The sequence below is a fragment of the Dendroctonus ponderosae genome, unplaced genomic scaffold (assembly GCF_020466585.1).
Source record: "Dendroctonus ponderosae isolate FM_Combo_2020 unplaced genomic scaffold, Dpon_F_20191213v2 Dpon_F_20191213_4, whole genome shotgun sequence".
In the NCBI taxonomy this organism is placed as follows: Eukaryota; Metazoa; Arthropoda; class Insecta; order Coleoptera; family Curculionidae; genus Dendroctonus; species Dendroctonus ponderosae.
This window is the reverse complement of record NW_026018611.1, coordinates 15,093,645-15,105,840: the sequence shown is the minus strand read 5'-3', so window position 1 is coordinate 15,105,840 and position 12,196 is coordinate 15,093,645. Positions and strand designations below refer to the sequence as shown.

At 32.7% G+C, this 12,196-nt stretch overlaps 1 protein-coding gene and 1 long non-coding RNA gene across 2 annotated transcripts in view; one reads left to right on the top strand and one right to left on the bottom strand.

Moving 5' to 3' along the window:
* Positions 1-12,196, top strand: part of LOC109535548 — a 35,561-nt gene that overhangs the window by 19,097 nt on the left and 4,268 nt on the right. The window lies entirely within an intron of this gene.
* Positions 10,764-12,021, bottom strand: LOC125504205. Its single transcript, XR_007281335.1, has 2 exons — positions 11,907-12,021; positions 10,764-11,672 (listed from the first exon to the last, which is right to left on the bottom strand). It is a non-coding gene; the product is annotated as an uncharacterized LOC125504205 (long non-coding RNA).

The following is a 12,196-nucleotide window of genomic DNA, read 5'->3' as shown; positions in this document are numbered from 1 at the left end:
AATTTGGCTATTGAAAAATATAGAAGTTGACAGAAATACAGCTAACACAAACTTCCTCCAAATGTATTCGCAATATTTATTGTGAAGAAAACAGCCCCCGTAATATCTAAGTTAAAATATAATTCCCAGCAAAGACACCAATTTAGGCTTCACCTCGGCAGAATCGCATTTTTAGCGTTTCGAAAACTAGGAGAAAGTTTCCAACAAAGTGTTCCTGTCCAAATCTCGTACCAATTTTACTGAAAGCAAACAACTCCAAAACCTATCCGTTCTCATCGTACCCCAGATAACTACAATTCAGGCACATTAGACAGGTAAAAAATTGCCTCAAATTCCGTCATTCTCTCCAACTACAGGGCCAACTGTTCCTGTCGGAGATTGTAAGAGACCACCTCTCTCCTTGGAAACTACAAGAAACCTATAAGCATTTCAGCCAACTGTTGCAACACCAGCTGTGGAAGGTTCAAGTTAGTTCAAATGCCCAAATAATCTAAAACTGAAAGTCTTGCTTGCCTTATTCAACAACAAAGTGGATGCAAAAAAACTTTCTCGTCCCAATACACTGCTAAATCTGTAATGCGACTAAAACTACAAGCAAAACAATCTCAAAAATCTAAACAAGACCGGCAACCCAAAAATACTTTAATTGCTGTTACTTTTCACCCAAAATTTAATTCTTAAAAACCATACTCTAAAATTTGCAATACTTTTTCCGGCCCTTCCTTCCGTGTAAGCACACGGAGCTAGAGGGCAATAACAATGCAGAAAGATCTATTCCATAAAAAAAACAGCAATAGAAGGCGATAAACAGCAAAAGTACGAACGAATTGCTCAATATTAGACTTTTATGTTTGTACTTTTTAAGTATTTCTGCTTTTTGAAGTGTATTTCCTTCTGGCCTCGCGGAAAAAGCATCCAAGCAGATATTTAGCAGCAATATAAGCAATACTAATGCTTTAAGACAAATAAGCCGGAAAAACTTCAACCGATAGGTATTCTATTGAAAGCTTTTCCGAAAGCATGGTTTCCATTGAACAACCCCCCCCCCCGACCATATTTTTGAAAATTTTCAATTTTCAATACTATTAAAGATCGGAATAAAAGTCTGATAAAATACAAATCGGTCTGAAGGAATGTTTATGGTTAAATCTGTGAGAAAATTTATGTCAGATCCCTATTTAAAATAATTCTACTTTTAACAAATCACCAGAAATCTAAGACTGGATCTCAAATATGTTGAAATCGTTTGAGATTTTATAAAATTCATAAATAGCAATGAACCTTTTCTTGACAGCAACCTGCTCTTTTAAAGTTTAATTTTAGTTGGATGGCTTAACAGCGCTAAAGTACATAAGTAGGCGTTCAAAATTCTAGAAGTACATATTAATCATGCTAATTTATCCCCACTGTGGATAACAGCTGAATGGTGCATAGGAAGACAGTAGTAATTAGTTTGTAAGCTTGTTAGTGGCAAAACTTAATTAATTAAGCAAATGTTACTTACTAAGCTACCTAAAAATAACGCATCGGAATACATTTCCTTGTATTGGCTGGTCCATTGGTTAATGATTAGAATAGCCAGAAGAAATAAAACGGATTATGGTTGAAAATTAATCTGAATGTTTGGGAAATTTAATTGCTATGGAAGAAGTTTGAATAGTCGTTACATTTTTAAAATATATTTACTGAGTTTCAGGAAAAATATTCAAGAAGTAGTATTCTGATTATATTATTATTTTAATATATGAATGGGCAAATGGTTGAATACAGATAGAGAGAAAGCTAACACGTTTTAGTTTGCAATGAAAAATACAATTTTGAATTTTTGGTAGTATGCATGAAGTGCAATTGTTGCAATCTACGTATTAAGCTAGCTTATGAAAATTCAACATGTTTTATTACACATTTCAGTAGGGTCCATGCACGTGTTAATGACACGATAAACCGATTTTTTTATAGGAATATATTGCAAAATACTCTGCTTCCTTGTGCAAAATAGTAAATGCCACTGCGATTTATTTTCCATCAGGGCCATGATCCAAAGCACTCTTTCACAAATTGTTTAACAGTGGTTTGTGTAAAAAGATGTTCGAGTTTTGGAGTGGCCTGCACAATCCCCAGATCTAAACACTATTGAAAGTCGTTCAGAGGAAGTGGAGCATTCGAACTCAAAAGTTTTCAAATAAACAAGCTTTGATAAATAAAGTTAGTGAAGTTTGGACGAATATAGCATAGATTGTCATTCAAGGCCGCCTCGGTATCGACAAGTAATTAATAACAATGGGAATGCCATCCTTTGAGACGCTTTTGATTTTATTGTTCTAAAATCGTTAACTACTTTTTGTTGAAATAAAACTCGTGATTTCAATTTGTTGCTCTACATTTGTCGCCATTATTCTCGTAGTTTTATATGATAAATTATTCATATTAAAATTATTTATAATTTTGCAACTTGATTTAAATCACCCCAAAATATTTATCAAATAATAATTTTAGTGCAAATACAGTATTTTATTAGTTTAAAAAAATATCAGTTAAAATTTATTACTGATTATCATCACGGTCACTAATCAACCACGACAGTATTTTATTACACTGGGTCAAAAACGTAATCGTTAATTTTTGGTTAACATTTGTGTAAACGAACTTCTGTCCGATAGTGTACTTCTATCCAATTTATTAATGCTTATAAATAATTAAATTCTAGTTGCACTAAAATTATACTGTAATTTTTAACAAACCATCGAATGGAATACATTTTTAAATTATGTGAAGTTATTGGAAAAAATGGTATAGGATACCATGTTCGTTTTCAATATATGAAATTATTAAATATGGTTGACCTTCACAAAAACTCAAACTTATGTCATATGTCAAAAATGACAGTCAATTTGCAGAAATGTCTCATGCCATTTTATTTGGAATTCAATTTCCTACAACTTAATTATTTAATGTTTTCCTGTCCGATTAATGCTGACTGAACTAGGAGCTATTTAACTTAAAATATCTCTTGTCACATGACAAGTGTCACATTTTGAAGAAAAAATCGAGTAGAGCATTCAACATTCTCCCACCACTTAACCTTTGTTGTATCTGCTTTAGCTTTCAAGATCCCTGTACTAGTCATCGAAAAAATCTCACCCTGTATATGTAAATGGATTTTTCTAGTATACATTTTTTTCAAAACTATGGCATTCTCTTTCGAACATTAATTACACCAAATTATGTGCTTGTATGTTAGCTTAAAGAAAATGTAATCTAATCTGGACATCTCCTCAAATCTAAGGATTCGAAATTCAGTTATTTTTGTAGAGTTCCCCTGTATTTTTATTTATAGCTGTTATTTTTTAACTAATTGTGCAGCTTTTCCCGATTTCCTTCCTATTCGACTCCTAAGAGAAATTAGAAGAACTTGACTTATACTACTATTATAACAAGAACTGATGAATTATAAGAACAAAACACGAAATTTGAAACATTTGAATTTTGTTACTTTTTTCTGTCGGTTTACTTTACGGTTACGGGTGTGAAATCAATTCACACGAACATTTGGTTGAATGTGGTTTCACGATTTATTTGTATACTTTACAAAATATTTCCATTTTCTCCTAAATCACTCTGTATAAGGAAAACACTGTTTTTTAATTTCCACTAAGTACTCAATTTAATTAACTAGTAGTTTTTCATTCAGAAAATCATTTTCAATACATTAAACTATTTTCTTGCTAATTTTGTGTGTTGTTTTTCCTCCTAAATCACTTTTGCCAGTCAATCATGTGTAATCAGTCAGAAATGATGTTAATGTGTTATATCATAAGTACTTAGACAACTTATTTGCAATACCAAGTGAAAAAGCGGCCACTTTGTCCCAGTTTATGAATCTATAAAACTGTTGATTCTCTTGATTTATTGCCCAAGCGTAAAACAAACTTTCCGGCATCATGTGGGGCGGCTGTCTCTAATAAAATTATTATTTCAGTTAGATACATGCTGTAGATATTTAATTTTAAATATTTGGCTAAGATGTATTTTAAAAATGGAATTTGCTGATTAATAATATGGTAGAATTTGCTTAAACAGTGCAGGTAGCATATAAATTTAAAGCAGACTATTACTTAAACAGTGCATATATGCGACAATAGGTATACCTACAATATTGCGCTTTATTAGTTAATCTTCCCGGTTTTAAACTGATCTTCGTCAATAGTTAAACTTAATCCGGATGAAAGTTTACACACTTTCGGATTAGTCATAATCATATCCAATCGATCAAAATAAAGCAGCTACATCATCACAATCAAGTGCCACCAGTGAGACAGACGAAAAAATAAACACTTGTGAATTTTTCTAATTATCGTGAATGCCCGAATACCTTAAACAACCAACGTTCATTATTGTTATAGTGCTGGAAATCTAATTTGATAGACTTTGACCCTTTAAAAAATATATTTTACTCTTTATCTTGCTGGATTTTGGACTGAACCATTTTTGCCATTGGGAGACAATTGCTAAGTAAGCTACACGCTTATTTTAAACAAATATAGATTTTCTGTATTTAAGAACGAAAGTACATTTGTTGTAGATAGAAATGTTCACTTAGGCTGATAAAATGAATCTCACGTGTCTATCAAAATTCAAGCTTAGTACTTAAGAGTAACATCCATATTGACAATCGGCAAACCCACTTTTATACTATAAATTCAAAGAAGACCCTGCACTTAAAAAGTTGCCGAACTAAATTTGTTACGTCAAAACAGAAGCAAGATTGGTTATATTGGGTTTGCCTCTAAGGAATTTTAGATGTTTCATAAATAATTGGGAAATTGTCCAAAGTGGTTGAAAAACTTGGTTTGGAATCACTTTTAACTATAAATTTTATTAAGCCTGAACTTCTTTGACATTTTTTTTGAACCGTAAGCCAATTTATCTTACTTGCTCAGGGAAATTATTAGGAGTGTTATAACTTCTAAATACGAATTTTATTCGCACTGAAACGTAATGAATAAGTTATAGAGCAACTGCAGCTTCAGGGTATGAAAGTAACAAAGTTGGGCAACAATGTAGGCATGGGTAAAATTTTGATTCAGTAAGACTTAACGTTTAAATGGGAAGTTTAATTTCAAATTTTTGTAGTAGACTGCAGTATGAAATCCATGATTTTGCATGAAATTGTGCAAAATGTTGTAAAAAGTTTCTAGTGACAGATAATTCGAATCTTAATTTTGGTTTTAGTTAGGTTTATTAATTTTAAGCGAAAAGGTGTAAATACTTTGATTTGATTAAATACTTAATTAATGTGTTATTTATGAATAATTTAATCAATTCAAGTATCCTGCTTGAATAAAAAATTCTAATTGATTTTTGTTTAATTTTCATACTCTGTTGAGCTGCTAATTGGTTTGAGCTGTCTTTCATATTCCGCAAATATTTTAAATCTATTAGAAAATCTTCTAAAATACCTTTTTACCCTATCAATCAATATTCTTGATTCCATTTAATTAAATACCGAGAAGGCTATGCGATACATATTAGCAATTATTTTTTTAATGTTTACCACATTATCCCTTCTGCATTTCATTAATTATTATAGACATCAATGTCTGAGAGCAAACAAAATAATTTTATTTTGATTTAACAGAACTATTAATTGCACAATTCGTATTTTCAGAAACTGTTTGTTGGGTATTTGGCCTCAAATATTTTGCCTTAAAAAAAGACAGGATTTGCTCACGACTTTTATTATAGATTCATAAACAGTGCTTTTATCTCACAATAAGAATGAATTATTTATCCAAAAGTAATCAAGGACTATCACCTAGAGGGTTACAGGGACACACTTAGGCTGGCTCAAGCTGTAAGAGAAAATTCCACTTATAAAGAAATAAAATATAAAAATAGCTATCGAAACGTCAAGGTAATTCAAAAAAAATATGTTTCAAGGCAAACATTTTTGAGGCAAAATACCCAACAACATATTGAACTTATCTACAATTCGTATTGTTGGAAATAGAAAGCTCCAGAACACACAAATCAGGTCTATGTAAGTAAATCCATGTCATTTCATTCATAGCTCGTCGGCAAACTATTTTAATTTTTTCAAAATTGTTGCCTTCGAACTGGCATTCTCAGAATCAAATTTTTCTTGTGGATATTAAAATAATATTTCACAATAAGTATCCATGCAATTTCGTTGTTTTGATAGTAGAAGTAGCGATTTACCTAAATCCAATTTATTTGCCAGCAATTTCTTTCAATGTCCCAAAAGTGACTTCAAACATCAGCTTTCTTATTATTTTAAGACTATGTCTTGCTTTTCTTAGCGAGGGCTCTTGTTAGTTACAAGTTACTCGAGTTACTTGTGCCATGTCCAACTCTCATACGCTACATAATCCTCCCATGTCCTTCTTCTGGTTCTGACTAATCTAGATATCATAATCTAGGACGTCACACATTGTCCTGCTTCCATAGGTTTTTGTACTTGAGCGATTGATAACAATGTCATATATTTTAAAAGGCCTGACATTTGGAAAATATATTAATGTTTTGCTTTCCACACTCAATAATTCATCATTCTGCATCCCATTATGAATATATCTCAAAATTCTAGCTGTTGCTGTTGTTGCTGGCATTTTCCTTCTCGCGTCAGGTTTCTACTACAATTTCCAGATACTAAAAGGACTTAACCTGTTTTATGTTTATATTATAGATAATGAATCTATACTTTCAAGCGTCTTTGAATATTGGAACCAATCACTCTGGTTCCTGTGTCAATATGATCAAGAGCGGATACAAATCAGGGAGGCTCTTGGGGGTCATGACCCCCCTTTGTGCTGGGGGTATATCAACTAATAATAATTTTTCTAATTTCATAGACAATTTGGGAAAATCAATACATTATTAGCAACGCGAATGACTCGCATATTTTGAATATTATAACTATATTATTAGTTATTATAACTATATGGTACATCAGATTCTTCAGTATGAATAAATAAGTAACTCTTAATATAGTCCCGATTTAGATCATTGAAAATTCCTTCTACAACGAGTCATTTTCTGTTAAAATCGTATTTTACAAAATTGAAATCGGTTGAGAAACTTGAAAGTCATAAGAGATTGAATGGCCAAAAGACGATTCAAGGCAAATGTTATCTATGTTTTCTGTACGGATTTAGGGTCGCAATTTTTTACGAAAAACAGTGTTTTTGCATGTACAAACTTGCTGCATAACTGCATTTAAATGTTGAAACGATGTCTTATAAAAACTGCATCTCTAAAAATTGCAATCGGTTAAACAACTTGGAAGTTATAATGATTTGAAGGTCTAAAAGACGATTTTCCGAACAAATAACTTTGAGTTTTGACCTCGATTAACTCTTGGCCAGTGTAAAACTCTCAAACTTGCACTTGCACTCTTTACCCTATAACTCGGTTATTTATCAACATTTTTGGGAAGAAATCTGTTAAAATGCCCCTAGACTTGGCGCAAAAAAGTTTTTTAATGGCCAAAGTTCATTTTGGTCACCTTTTCAACGCCATCAAAGTTAAATTTTCAAAAACCTGAAACCCTGGTTGTTCCGCGAACTTTTGCTAAAAATTTTTCGGCGTACCAAGATTTTGTTACCCCAAAATGTATTTTTAGGAGCAGCTCAATGGTTTAAAATCCATTTTTCAACTTAATATTTTTTTAACTTTTGAAAACTCGCAATTGCACATATTTTTCACATAGGAGTCAAATTTCAACCAAAATGCAACTTTTTATTAACATGGTTTTCGTAAATAGTTTCAGAGAAAATGGAATTTGTAGTTAGAGACACTTAAACTGCCACCCACATTGTTTGTACCCTTATTGACCCACAACTCCGCAACTGTTGGCAATATTTCAAAAAGAAAAATGGCCTGGGTTTCAATGGGTATTCGCTAGAGTTCAGCTGTCTTGAAAAAAATTGGACATTGGCAACGGTTTGGGAGATAGATAGCTTCTGATAGAGTTTCTGAGCTAATAAAGATAATGAACCCTGAATGTTGGCAACCGTTCCACTGTTCCATTTGCGCATACCTCCACTCTTTTGGCCGGAACTTCGTTAAATGTCAATATGTTTCAAAAATTTCAAAACCTCCAAAACGCCCCAAGACGTAGCTGTAAAAACTATTACAGCTTCAAATTAGATAGCGGCAACAGCAAGCACCTTTTGAAAAAAATCTTTGAGGAAATAATATTAGTTGAAAAAGTTGACATTGATGAAGACTTCAATGAAGTACCCGAATTTTTGTGGTTTTGCTCTAAGTGTCTTTTTTGTGTTCACATATAAAAGCAGTAATATTTAATTGCAGCTAAATGTCTCAAAAGCATATTGCAGCTAAAAATATCTAAATTTAATCGATTCATTTTGTTTGTTAGAATGGGCCGTTAGCTCTAAAGTACTTTTCTTTCATCAGTCATGTTCTTAGCGTGGCGATAATATTCGAATAATAATTCAAAAATTCTCATATTTAATACTGTTGATAACAATCGGTTAGGATTAGTGTCAAAATCCGTATTTAACAGTATTTATTCCGTTTGTTTTTTCATTGCTGCCACGGACTTTTATTTCGCTAAGTCAATAAGAAAACGCTATTATTAGTGAATGGAAGCACTTGAAAAAGTCACCTGTTTTATCCGAAGAAAATCTTAAAGCATACGGGTGCGCCATAATTTAAAAAAAGCCGTTATATGAAATTCGCGTACTAAAATCCACAGATCTGCACATGCGAGCAGTGTAAATGCTATCAAAGAAAAACTACAACACTGGTTGCCATCTACTTCTGCACAATGGAAAATGGGATCCAGGCCGCCAAAAATTTCTTCAATCCTCGGTTATTTCTCAATAAACTCATTTAGTGACTGTTAGTCTGCTTAAATTCTTGATCTGGACCACTTATAGTCTGAAGGACGCTGGACGGCAGAAAATCTGAAATATATCGGACGGAACAATAGCTAATTTATTTAGAGGTAAAATTTAGAAAAAACAGGCCCGTATCTAAATAAGTAGTCCAGGATCACTTGCACCCTCTTAGGCTGCCATCAGCTACACCATCATAAAGCAATAAACAAGATCCACCTACCTTTAGCCATTTTGTTATGGATTCTGCGCTATTTCAACATTTGAATAAAGCAAAAAAATTGATTTACAACAGAAAAACACTAGTGTTGATATCTTGATTTTSAAGACTCTTTGGGCAGATTGAATTTATRAAGTTTAACTTAAAAAGTACGTACTGCGGAAAACCCGACTGATTAATGTTCAAAAGATGAGTGAAAATAATTCAGATATAAACACTTGCTATCCCTCATGAGAAAACAAGAAGCGTTTAATTTAGGGTGTAATTCACAGAAGCAAAACTACCTAAATATCTAGTTTGAACCGTTCTGGATTTCGATAATAAAAACTTACTTCTATTATAAATTCCTTACCTCCCCTACCAACTAATTTAGTACTGGATTTTCTTCCGGAAAGGAWTTTTTCAATCATTTCGAGGTTGGAAARTTTACGATTTGCCCCTGTTTTCGTTGAGATAGYTGATTTAAATAATTTCGTAAAAGTAGCAACGGATAACCAACTATAACCCAAACGAAATAAAAATAACCCAAATATCTACATAAAGTGTCCAATAAATCCAGTTTTGTTTATCAATATCAACACTTCAATAATGTAGTCACATGTATTGAAAGCTGTACAAAACGCAATATACTCATGTCAGAGATAATATATTCTATCTTGTATCTGCTTATACTACCTAATGGGAGAATGGTGGACTTGCCAGCATCGATCAGTCATAGTAGAAGGCATTACTGCAAAAAAAAACGCTACGAGATCCAGATCGGCCGGAACATAACAAATACCAAAAAAAAAACAGAATTGACTGATTACTTATAATGTGCATAATTACCTTAGATGACAATATAAAGGGTATTTAACAGCACTACAGCAACGACTTTAATTTTATATTTAGAGTGTTTTAAATTTAGAGGTTTAGATAATAATAAATAAGAGTCCACTTGAGAGAATTAGGCTAGTCAATTTTTGAAAATCGTGGGAAAATTAATTTTAATTTAAAAAATCGAATTGAGAATTCAAGAACAGTTCAGTTGAGGGTGTAATTATAGAAGAAAAAACATGCAAGTGACACAAATTACCTATCAGTATGATCAAGCGTATAGTTCACAGCAGAACGTTAACAGTTGTACATATCAAAAGAGTCTTCTGTAGAGAACCTCATTTGTTAATGTATGATATGAGTTTAAATTTATTTTAGAAAAAGAAAATTCAAACATTTTTAAAATTCAATCACGAATCCAGAATGTCCCTCGTCGTTCCTTGTCGAATAAATATGGCATGCAGCAATATGAGAAAATACGTAATAAGTCAATAATATGGGACTAAAAGCTTTACATCTACATGGCAACCAGGAGCAAAGTAATGCTAAACTAAACCGAAATCTACATGGTGCCACCTAAAAGGAAAAAAAATTGCATGCTTTAGTATTACAGAAACTTAGTTAAAAGTTTAATTATTTGAAAATAACAGACCAGATCAAGTCAAATAAAAAATAACAGCAGCTTCAGTAGCTTCTCAAATAAATTGTTGTACTAAGTTCATGCCAAAGGATGTATAGATTAGAATTCATTCTTACCAGATTTCTTCGAGCTGGCGCAACAACTTTATCTGCAAATTCATTCTCAAAAAGCTCATACTACACTTGAACAAGCAATAAAAATTCACTCAGAATTGAAAACTTTAATCTTTCAGTTAGCAGATAACGGAAGATCTAGCGCACTGCCCTTATTGGCACCAAATCATCAAAAGAACTGGTGACGTATCTTGTTTCCTTCCCGTAACACACTGAGTAATTAGTGACGTTTTCCAAAAAAACTCAAGCGATATTGAGGCTTTTACCACTTCCCGAAGGCAACTAACTACAGAATTAACGAGATGATATAGTTGTTTGCTTGGTCGTCCCTTTGGATGAGTCATCTGCACGTCGATTTCCGTTTTTTTATTGTTTTATTGTTAGTCTTTTTCCTAATAAATTAAATCTTCTCGGACTTTCGTTCCATTTTTATGAAACTGAGTATTTTCAGCTGGATATGTTGTGTAGGCCCATAGTTAGAGCCATGGTTAGATCCACATTCAATACACCAACGGAATACTTTTCGAGTTGGCTAGATATTGTATTACAAATACCTTTTTGACGTCTTCAGTATTTTGTTGCTAAAAATAATGGAAACTTTATATATTCTTATTGTTTCTCGTGATTCTCTTTAGTTTATTTATAACATTGACTGTTTTAAAGCCTTTTTCTTTCAACTCCTGTAATAGCTCTTCAGTGCTACAGGATAGTTGAAGATTTTTGAGCATTACTCTGATCGGTCTCTCTTGTTTGTTTTCATTCATTCATCATTCAAGAATGCCATATTGCTTTTCTTCATTTTTAATGTGTGTCAAATCTCTATATTCTTCTGAGGTTTCTATATCGAACTTGATCTGGCTTTTTATTCAGTAATGCGGCATTACTGAGACATGAATTTGGTTGACATTTGGTTGTAAAACTGATGAGGAAGCTTTCTTCTTATTACCCAAACATAAGTTTCCCTCGGTTGAATGTCCTGTAACTCGTCCATAGTGACTGGGCTATAAGGATTCTGTGATTTATTGTTTATACATGGTTATTCATTTTATCATTGGGAAAGTAAAGTAAAAAAAAACACACAAAATATTCAGATGCAGACGAAAATTCTAAATCAATATAAAGATTAAACCTTGCCATTACACGTGAAAAACAATATCATTTAAATGTCCTCCACGGAAATTCCTACAGGCCTAAATCCTTTTGAGGTAATTATGAATGACTTTTTGGCACATTACCTTTATCTCGGTCATACTTCCCGGGTATTGGCTTTTCAGTAGCTCAAGAGTTTGAGGATTGCTGGCGTAAAAACGATCTTTCGCATAGCCCCCAAAAATAAATCTGACGTAAGTCGCAGGATCTTGCGGGCCAATTGACATTACTCAATCTCGAAATGTTGCAATAGGGCTCTAACTGCCAGTGTTGTGTGACTCGTTGCCCCATCCTGCTGGAACCGCATGTGTTCCAGATCATAATCTTTAATTTATCTCCAAAAATAATCGGTTAACATGCGTCCATAGCGCTCACA